The 10,905-nt window shown below is 41.9% G+C and overlaps 1 long non-coding RNA gene across 2 annotated transcripts; it reads right to left on the bottom strand.

The window, feature by feature from the left end:
- Positions 1 to 1,142: 1,142 nt before the first annotated feature.
- LOC135180207 (uncharacterized) lies at positions 1,143 to 8,789 on the bottom strand. 2 transcript variants are annotated; one of them, XR_010304328.1, is made up of 5 exons: positions 8,775 to 8,789; positions 5,682 to 5,791; positions 5,459 to 5,539; positions 2,713 to 2,873; positions 1,143 to 1,673 (listed from the first exon to the last, which is right to left on the bottom strand). It is a non-coding gene; the product is annotated as an uncharacterized LOC135180207 (long non-coding RNA). The 2 variants fall into 2 exon arrangements; XR_010304329.1 differs by having other exon boundaries at positions 2,713 to 2,868.
- Between the last annotated feature and the right edge of the window lie 2,116 nt (positions 8,790 to 10,905).

The following is a 10,905-nucleotide window of genomic DNA, read 5'->3' as shown; positions in this document are numbered from 1 at the left end:
ATGCTCTTTTTAAGTACTTGTACCATTAACCATCTCTATTTTAGCTTATATTATGTTTCACAGCAGCACAGTCCATATGGGGCCTACTCTGCTCCAGGAGGAGCAGACTAAACCCTCCATCCTCAGCCTGCTTCCACTTACCTCTGAACAGTCTACACCTGGGCTTATCAAGACAGTCTGTATATCCTGATAGACAGATACACAATCCTAACTTATCAGGCTTGCACCACAAATCCTTCCTGGCTGTAGCAGGGATTTTGCATTCTCTGCCTTCACCAGATGAAACAACTTTTACTAACATACTTTCTTCAGAAGGAAGCATCTGAAAAAGTTGTCAAAGTGTAATTTCTGATCCTTTTAGGAGCCCCTTGAGGATGATGGTGAAGTGCCTTTATGCAGAAACACTGCCGGCCGACAGATAACCTGGGAGTCCTATCTGGCTAACAGCCTAGGCAAAGAGCCCTGTTGGCCATGGGAACAAGACTATCCCTGTCTCATGGGACAGGTGGTGTGTCTTTATGCGGTTTCTTGCTCTCACTGTTGTTTTTTCCCCTAGCCTTAGTAGCCCCATCACATAGTGCTGCAATTATTGAATTAGCACAAATGGCTTGCATTGTCAAGTATAGATGATGGAGCTACTCTGGGTGCACAGGATACAGGAGACCCTGTATCCCCATTCTAGTCTTTTTACAAGTGACTAACTAAATCTTTAAAGGTCAGCTAACTAGTTTGAGTTGAATGAAGTGACTAATAGGCACCTGGGATAATTTGTCACCTTTAGACAAAAATTCCAAGTCTTGTCAGGCTTGTTCAAACAAGTGGTGTCTTGCTGAGGTATGGGCACTCTTCTGAATTGGCAGCTCGATACCTGCCCTTCTGGGGCGTGTAAGGGGCTGCTAAAGGTCTGGCTGTTTTGTGGATTCTTTGCCTTAAGGATATCTAGCAGTTCCCAGCACTTACAGGGTAAATTCCTCTCTGAGTCTCAGCTTTAATCTCTGCAAAGATACCAGGAAAATCCTATTTTCTGTGTGGAATCTCACAGTTCTTGTTTTAAGTGGTCTCTGATGTTGAAAGTGTCTCCAGGCTTTTCTAACAAACCTAACTGGTATCAGGACACACAAACAGCAGCAGAATGGCTATAATTCTGAAAGGATTCTTTTGTATTTGTGAACCATATGAAAAATACAATAAAATCCCCTGTACACTGTCTAGCCCACCCAAGGGTTGCCAACACCTACGACACGCTTTATGGTGAGCTGTCTGCCTTGGCTGTTCCTGCTGCTGCTCTTTGAGAGATTATCTTGCTGTGCAGCCTACCGTTCTTTGAATTAGTTTCCCGGGTCTGAACGCTGATGTGGTTACCAGTTGACCTTCCCAGCTTTTGCGCTTGCACTCTCTTGATAAGCCACCCTTCCCGGGAACGAGCCTGCAGAACTCAGGAAGCGGCAGGACACAAAAGCACCGATTAACTTCTGAAGAACTCTCTCACTCCTGAGCCGCAAGCTGAGCTTGCAACTGCGTCTCTCTGGCTTCAGCCAAGCCAGTTTAAGAAGCAGTTAACTTGTTTTCACACGATAGGCGCCTCGGCGCTGTGTTCAAAGGTGTGAAAATCCTCCTTATCAAGAGTTCTTCGGAACTAAGGTCGCTGGAAGCAGGGCAGAGACTTGTTTCATCTTGAAAATTCGAGAGAAAGAGAGAAAATAAACCAAAGTAATGTTTTGACTTACTGCATAATACCTGTTAGTAATAACAGTTCCAACATGTATACAGACACAAGGAAAATTCAACAAAACCAGAGCCTTTAATAGAGGAGTGAAAAATGAATGAAAACGGGGGGGAAAAGCACACCAAGCAACTGACTGAGAACAAAATCACAATGTGTCTCCCACAAAACCTGAGTAAGGGAGGAAGTCTTGAAGTTGACTTTAAAATAAGAGAATAAATTGAAATACAACTCCCCCAAAACAGTTGTAGCCCAGTTGGTTCAGATACTTGTTATCTATGGGATTAGGTAGGAATGTGCCTGCAGAAAAAGTGGCAAGACTAAACCAGTCCAGATACTGGACTGGTTTAGTTTTTTACTGCTGAAGGATGTCCTTGCACCAGTCCATCTGTTCATGAGCACTGCAATGCCTATGTCTCTACATACACACAGCAACACAAGCTGGAGTTAGGGCATACTTCGCACACAGTAGGATTAATTGAACTGAACTGTGAGAAATGAAACCTGCTTACAAATATAGCAGGATAGAAAATGCCTTTTTGGATGAGAGAAAGAAGCTTGGAAGAAAGAGAAATGCAGTCTAGCGTAACAGGCCTATAAACAAAATGGTAGAAAAAAAGTCTGGGGACATGGAAGATTGTACCAGGAAAGAATTTTTTTTCCATGGGAAATGGATGAGACAACCTAATTTCTCATGTCTTCTTCCTCCACAACCTCTCTGTGGGCAATAAAAATACATGGTCTGAAATTGTGTTTAGTAAAACTATGTGAGGAGTCACTCTAAAGCAAAGCAACTACTTACTTTTATAGTTCCAAATACAAAAATGTTACAGGAAAATATGAACTGGTGGCACACAACTAAACTGCCAAATATCTGTAGCTACAACTCCAAAGCAACCTGCATTTTTATCAGGAAATTATTAAGATACTTAATACTTAAAAACAAGCAAGGCAGTTGAGTTAGATTTCCAAATACCTCAAATACTTACAAGTTCATGCACCTTTAGAGCTGTCCAGAAGACCATGTTCTACATACTGTGTTTTTTCCACATTTTATTCTTTCCGTTCTAGCATCCTCGCTAGGAGTTGGACAAGATGATCTTTTGAGGTCCCTTTTAGCCCCTAACATTCTGTGATTCATGGATCTGTGCTGATGCCAGAGGTGGGAAAAAGAAACCCTGAGCACAAACACAAGATGTTAATAAACTTAACTATCAGATCATCTTATTCTGTTATTTGACTTTCATCTATGCTACCTGTTCTGAATTGTTTTTTTCTTCAGACAGACAGCAATATAATCAGTAACTTGCAAAGAAACTCTATAAGCCCCACTCAGCCCAATTAGTAACAGAAATACAGTGTTAAGATCTAAAGCACAGGCTTTGTCAGCTTGGGATATTTATGAAAGCACTCTTTCCCCAAGGCCATTTTCTACAGTATACCTGCAGTCTTGCCCAAGTGGCAGTGAAGATGCCAGCCCTGGCTAGTTTTTTTTTGAACAGGAGGACTGCTGTTAGAATATTTAGGAATCATAGAATCAACCAGGTTGGAAGAGACCTCCAAGCTCATCCAGTCCAACCTAGCACCCAGCCCTATCCAGTCAACTAGACCATGGCACTAAGTGCCTCACCCAGGCTTTTCTTGAACACCTCCAGGCACGGTGCCTCCACCACCTCCCTGGGCAGCCCATTCCAATGCCAATCACTCTCTCTGTGAAGAACTTCCTCCTAACATCCAGCCTATACTTCCCCCGGCACAACTTGAGACTGTGTCCCCTTGTTCTATTGCTGGTTGTCTGGGAGAAGAGGCCAACCCCCACCTGGCTACGATGTCCCTTCAGGTAGTTGTAGACAGCAATGAGGTCACCCCTGAGCCTCCTCTTCTCCAGGCTGCACACCCCCAGCTCCCTCAGCCTCTCCTCATAGGGTTGGTGTTCCAGACCCCCCACCAGCTTTGTTGCCCTTCTCTGGACACGTTCCAGCATCATCCCTAGCAGAACCTTGTATTAGCTAGATTGTACTCCTCTCTCAGAATGGCTTCAAATAACCTTCTGAAAATCAGCCACCAAGTGACTGCACAGGATTCTGATGACCTATGTCTGATCAATCTCAGAGAAAACAAATACTTCCAGCTAGCTGCTTTTAGCTTCATATGAAGCTTTGGTGTGGTGGAGATTTCATCCCAACGGAATTTTAGAGCTAGTAAGAAAAAGCTTGGTAATCAAGCAAGTAAAATAGCACAGAAATTTCCTCTTTAAAGAAATTACTTGCTTAATTGCAAAGTGTTGGCAATTAAGTAAAGGTGAAATTGAAACATTAATCTTTCACCTCTTAGAAGAAAACAGTAGTGCCACAGTTCTCATTAGTCACCAGAAAGGATCTGTTTTCTCCTACCACCTTCTCTAAAGGCAAATATTTTGGCTTTGTTGTATTTGCACCTTCAAAGGCAAGACTTCTTTACATAGGTGGCAGGAAAGCAAACACAATTCTTTGTTAAAGAATTAATGTAGCCACCAAACCAGCATAAACCAATGAAGAGAGAGAGACCTGAATAAAGAACAATCAAGATGAAGAAATGTAAACCTATTTTAGACATTAATGAGGAAAATGCAGCAAGTAGTAAGAATGCCAAGTGTAGGATGTTCCACTACAGGTGGGTAAGTTTTGTATTGAGTTATGGAATAGTGGTAACTGTGATTCAGAAACATTTGCAGATATCACTTTTTTTCTTCATCCATATTGCTAATATGGCTTCATTGAACCTCTTCAGTAATAACAATAATAATTATAAATAAGGGAACATTTTGGAGTCAACCTGTTAAATGTGCCTTACTCAAAACCATAAAGTTACCCTGTGAAATGTTACAGATGACATTATCTAGCTGCTTCCATGGAAAGTACAGCTTCCTGAACATCCAGGAACTGCAAAAGTTCCTTCATTTGGAGTATTTTTTTCCAGAAATACAGTCACAGGAACAGAAGTAATGAATCTGCTTAAGCAAACAGTGCTTTCAAGTAATTGCATTTAAACATATCTTTTCCAGAGTCAATTGATGGGTTGCTTAAGACCATAGAGGTGAAACTGGATGGCATTTTCACTCACTTATAACATGCATGATCCAGTGAGCTGGATCAGTATTTTGTTTGTGACCAATCAGTGATTTACAGTTCTGTGCCTCCACCTGCACAGTTTATCAAGGAATTAAAACAATGTCCAATTGTTGATAAAAATCAAGTACTTATGCTGGATGCAGGAACAGACCATAAAAGCTTGCCTTGCTGCAGGTAAATATAAGGAGGACACTTTATTGTTACCCTTTTTTAACAGGTTAATCAACAAGTTTTCAAGCACACTGCAAATATTTGGTTAAATGTGAAGGTAGCTATTTTCCTCCCAATAATGCATACCATTGATTCCCTTTTAAAGGGCAAGAAATGGAAGTAGGTGGAAACAAGTTTTCCAAAGTTATACAGTAAGACTGGAGCTGGATTAAAAGTGAAAAAATCCCCAACTCTCTGTTATTCAGACAAACAAAAGGCAATTCTTTTCCAATAGGATTTATCTTGCATTTTCTCATGCAGGTATTCAGAAAATTCAGCTATCCAAATGTATAGCCATGGCACTTTGGGACATGGTTTAATAGCCATGGTGGTGTTGGTTTGAAGGTTGGGCTTGATGATCATGGAGAGGTTTTCCAATCAAAACAATCCCAAATGACAACAAAATACTACTTACCCTTGAGCTCCCAGTTCCACCAAGTACTTCAGTTTGTCATGAGCGAGCAGAGAGAAGCAGCTGAACATAGAGGAGCTCAGCCTAAATAAGGAGACCCAGCCAACACCCGTGGGTTATGTTAGAGTGACTATCAAGCCTCTATCCTGCCTAACCGGGGGGCCCACCAGGCCCCCCGGCCTTTAGATCCCACTCCCATTCACCCAGTGTGTACATGGGTACTCACCAGCAGCAACAGGATGAGGATCCCTCTGCCCAGTTGGGCACAGCTTAGGGTCCTACCTTTCCTGGGTCCATTAAAAAGGGGAGTGAGCAGGGAGAGCAAAGTGGTCACACCTGGGGTGGGAGGAGACTCAAATGGAACCCAGGTGCTCTGGGTTTGGGAGAAAAAAAGAGGAAATGCAGTGTGGGGGGGGGAATGGATCAGATATGGTGCAAAAGGTGAGGTGCTAGTGAAAGGAGGGAGATGGAGAGGGAAAGGATGGAGATGAAAACAGGAAGATGAGGGAAAGAGGAGAAGGAGAGGAAAAGAGGGAGATGGGAGAGAAGTGGGATTAAAAACAATTAAAAAAATGAAAAGTGGACTGTAAAAAAAAAAAAAAAAAAAGGTGGCCCTGCTCTGGCAGGGGGGGTGGACTAGGTGTGGACTAGATGATCTTTCTAGGTCACTTCCAGCCCCTAACATTCTGAGCTTCTGAGCTGAACTTCTGAGACTGTGTCCCCTTGTTCTGTTGCTCTCTCATCCTGTCATTGGACATCACTGAGAAGAGCCAAAACATTGCTTTCAGTTTCTAACTGGAAAAAGCAATAATCTTGATTTAAGAATTACTATGGTCTGTTGCTTTTTATTTTCCCAACCAGTATTTTTATGCATGCATTAGCCAAACTAAATATATTTGATTCTCATTTCTCCTGAAACAAAATTCTATCACTAACTGTTTAAAGCTAACTGCATAGGAACTGATTAATTTTCCTTCTTCAAATTAATACGCAATAAGATGTTTTTTAATGTAAGCAAAATTGTATTTGTGTAATTTCTTTATAGAAGAGCAGTGAAATCAGTCTGCATTGAAACTCATAATCACCAATGCATTGTAGTTGCTTCAGGCCTGTTTGCTGCCACAAGAGTAACTGTAAACCTGTTTTAACTGGCTGAGTCGTTTGGATTTATGGCTGCATTGTGTTACAAGTGCAAGAGAAAGGTAAGAGCTAGACCAGTGAAGAAAAGAATCCTGAGTATCATGAGAAAGTTGTACAATAAATTAAAGCTGTCATTCATTTTCTGTGTGTTATTTTAATGTGGATAGCAGGTTAAATTTGTAGGTCAAAATCTATTCTCATGTAGGAAAATGTGGCTGTATTTACATAGTAAGCCCCAAAATATCTAACAACGATCAGTATTTGATTTTCCATTCTCTCTTGCTTTATTATAACAGACAAGAAACCCATTGAAATAACATGCATTTAAAAAGTGAAGTTAAGGTGACTTATTATTCCTGACAGTTTCTTCCCTCTGGGAAAGGGTAAAGAATTTCATAACTATGAGACTTTCTCTGTCTATATACTAGAAAGCTAAACTGGGAAGGGAAAAAAAACCCAAACAACAACGAGAACCAAGAAAAAAGGTGACAATTTTCTGGTTTTCCACCTCCTAGGGCTTGAAACTCCTAAATAGAGTTCCAAAAGGCTGGGAAAGAAGTGAGAACGTTCACAGGGACACACCTTTCTAATCTGCAAGTCCATGAGACCCTCTCCTAGTTTTGAGATAACAGGGTAATTGCTTAAGGTATTGTGGTCTTTTTCTCATCATATTTAGTACCCTAACGAAGGACTGCCTCCTGTTTCACAAGCATTCAACAATTAGAAATAAAAATATTATTTGTGATGATGTCTGCCTATTTATTTTCACTTTCAAATACACCTGCAGTAGGTAAATTTATGTCTATGTACTCTTGGGTAATACCAGCAGATGCAAATGTACTTCCAAAGTAAACATATAGTTAGTTTAAGCTGAGTTATTTAATGACTAATTCAGTTCCCTGGTTTGATGTAGTTTTATGGGTGAGTGCATAACTAGCATCTGTTGTAAAGTGTCAGCCACAGAGCTTTCTCTGATAGTAATGATGAAAAAAAATGCACAAAGGGCTCCACTACACTGAGGCATAACCTGGTCTTAAAGCTGGCTTATCAAAATGAAGGAGATGTTGAGCTAGGTAAGTCAGTTCCACATCTGAATCATCTTGGAGGTTTTTTTTTGTTGTTGTTTGTTTTATATGTTTATATGCTTTAGCACCAAATCTTCCTGGAGATGCCTCTAATTCTGGTTCTGTTGGTGTGATACCTTGTGTGGTAGCCTCAAAGTGGCAAGGGCAAGATTGTTCTGACGTGCTTTGAGTAAGTCTGGGTCTGTTGGTGTGATACCTTGTGTGGTAGTCTCAAAGTGGCAAGGGCAAGATCGTTCTGACATGCTTTGAGTAAGTCTGGGTCTGTTGGTGTGATACCTTGTGTGGTAGTCTCAAAGTGGCAAGGGCAAGATCATTCTGACATGCTTTGAGTAAGTACTCTGTAGTTTGACTTTAGAGAGACCTTATCCTCCAGTGCTCTGGGTTTTTGAGAAGAATCGTAGGCAGGGATTCAGAAATGTGAAAGACAAAGGAGGAAACTACATATTGGTTATTAATAGAGTAGGAAACAATCTGTGGTGACAAAGCGCTGCAGAAACGAAGTGACTTATGATTAACAAGTGGGCAGAGCTACCTTAGAGAATAAAGGAGGCATCATAGCAAGACAAAGGTATCATGTGGTAGGATGTACAACAGTGGGTGATGCTTAGCACCAGCCCATAGAAGTGCTAGCTTGTATGCCTGTTTAAAAAAGAAAAAAACCCAACCCCCACAAAACCTGCACACACATAAATACGGAGGAGTAAATTGTTTACAAAACATTCAACTGTTAGCATTTAAGTGAGAGAAAGGTGTTTGGAGTAAGTGTTGAGACAGACAGTATTAGGCTGAGTCATGTCGAAGCTCTCAGACACCCGGAATTCTGGGCAGTGAACTCTAGGAAAGCACCTAACTCACCTGCCTCTCCTAAAACATACAGTCAGCGTGAAAAAAACAAACCCTGCCCTTATCTCTCCCTTAAAGTTTGCTTATAATTCTTTAATAAAATGAAAACTCGGCATCCTGTTCAGAAAAAGCCAAGTTACATAATTAAAATACAATAATACATTCATAGACCTATTTTGGAAGAGATTATAGGGCCAAACTGAACAGACTTGATAGCTCCTGCTGCCAAGGGGAGGCAGTGTGCCACTCACCACCTCTGCTGCCATTCCAGCTCTCTAGTTCCTTTGACCTTTGTTAGCAATCTGAGATAACCCTGGGGAATATTAACCCAGTTGAAAAAAGGGAAGTTAGAAAGGCCAACCGTTCAGCGAGCCAGCCTGCAGGGACAGAGGGAGGGGAGAACTGAGCGAAAGGGGGTGGGAAGGTGCTGCTCACTGGCCAGCTCAGCCCTCTCTCTGAGAAGAAAAGGTGTTAACAGCGGTAATCAACGAGCTTCTGGCTCATGCCCACATCTTCAAGTCTGTAACTAAGCAGAGTGCCATTCGCTTTGATGGCGTTAACCTGAATCCACCCCAAGGCAGGTCTGGTACTGCTTTGTAGTGCACAAAGCGAGGTGGGTCCTTGTAAACAGTGTAAAGCTTCCCTGGCAGAGGAGCACACTGCTCCTCGGCACAGCGTATTTGTTACCTGTTAACGTGTCCTTCTGCCCAGTTTCGATTGTAACGGCTGAAGAATTGCTGCAATGCCTAAGAAGTGGCAACATAAAACCACCAACTTACAAAGAAATCAGCCTTACATGTTTTACATCTCCCTTTCTCCTTATCTGTAGACATTGTGCAAGACATTTGCACAAATTCAAAGTGAAATCCAGGATATTCTTAAACTCAAAAGGAATATCTTAAAAAAATGGTTAGATATTCTAATAACTCAGTGAGTTTAATGTTGAGAGAGGAGCTAGATGTCACTCATACAGGAGTACATAGCTGCCAAATGACTTTCGAGGGGGGGAAATAGGAATTTCTGTAAAGCAGAACAAATCTTGAGGCATCTTTCCTTCTGACTGTAATACCAAGTGACTACTATGCAGAGCCATTTCTCTTCATCTTGTTAAAGAAAGAGGAAAACCTTAGGACTAGATACCCTATGTCAAGCCTAAAATATCTCTAAGCTCCTGAAAGCCCTTGACAGAGCTACTGTAAGAACTAGGACATGTAAGAGGCAGACATGTTAGAGAAGAACCACAAGAGGTAACAAAACAGTACATTTTGGTTGTGACAGCATAATTTTGTGTTTCCCTTCACGTGAAGTGTGAGGTCAAAGTTGAATCCATGTTGGAAAACTATTGAATCTCACTGATTCTTCTTCAGAGAGCATAAGCAAAAGTACTTGTACAAAAAGGGTAATCTGAAAAGCCCAAGTTAAAGTTTAAAGATGTTTCAGACGGTAGTCCTTATGTTTTTACACTAAAAGGTCCTTAGATATATTTCTCTTTGAATAAACACATAGAGCTGGAAGTATGATCTTGGCTTCTTGGTGTGCTTGATGTAAATTCCTTGATATGCATTTGAAAATACAAGTAAGCTCCAACACTTGTCATGCCAAACTGGCATACTCTGGCTTATCTGTAGCATGTAGCAATATTGTAGCTACTTTTGAGCTGCTATTAAATGTGATTGGAATTTCTTCAAACACCAAGGTACTCTGAGGTTTTGAGGATATAAGTAGGTTGGGCGTTTTGGGTTTTTTCCCCAGCGGAGCTCAGATTTGTCAGAGAAATACTTTGCTCGTTTGTAGGTCTGCTTTACAGAGAGTTCCCGCAAGTGAGTGTTTTAATCAACATGACGATAGTGGTTGCACTGACTTAAGAGTGGCCCTCAGTTAAATGGCTCTAAAGGGCAAAAGGAAAAGGAAGTAATTTCCATAGGCTGAGTATTTTATGTGCAATCTTTATCAGCTTCTGACCTGCCCTGTTCAAGGAAGCGTTGTAACTTACTTGCCTGCAAAACGCAGGCTAATGAAGGCTGATGGTGCATGTCCAGAAAAGGCACAGTTCACGTAAGCTAAAGCAGCAAAAGCAAAACCTGGGACAGGTCTGCTCAGAGGAGCCGCGGCGCTTCTGTTCCCGGGGGTTCCTTACACCTACAAGCACTTTCGGGGTGTTTCGGGCTTTAACTGGAGCTCTCTTTGCTTCCTTCAAGCCTGTTTGTTTTGCAAACAGGAGGAGGTCTAGGACAAGAGGGAGCCTCAGTCCGGTATGATCAAGCCGGAGGCGGCTGCCAGACCGCCCCCCCGGGCAGAAAGGGTTGTCTGTGCCGCACGGCCGGGCCCTCGTGGAAGGCTAATGGGCGCCGTACCAACATCCCTCGGCCTGCTTCTTGCCTG

Source organism: Pogoniulus pusillus, chromosome 12 (genome assembly GCF_015220805.1).
Source record: "Pogoniulus pusillus isolate bPogPus1 chromosome 12, bPogPus1.pri, whole genome shotgun sequence".
Lineage (NCBI taxonomy): Eukaryota > Metazoa > Chordata > Aves > Piciformes > Lybiidae > Pogoniulus > Pogoniulus pusillus.
The sequence above is the reverse complement of the archived record's forward strand: the minus strand, read 5'-3'. Positions and strand labels throughout refer to the sequence as shown.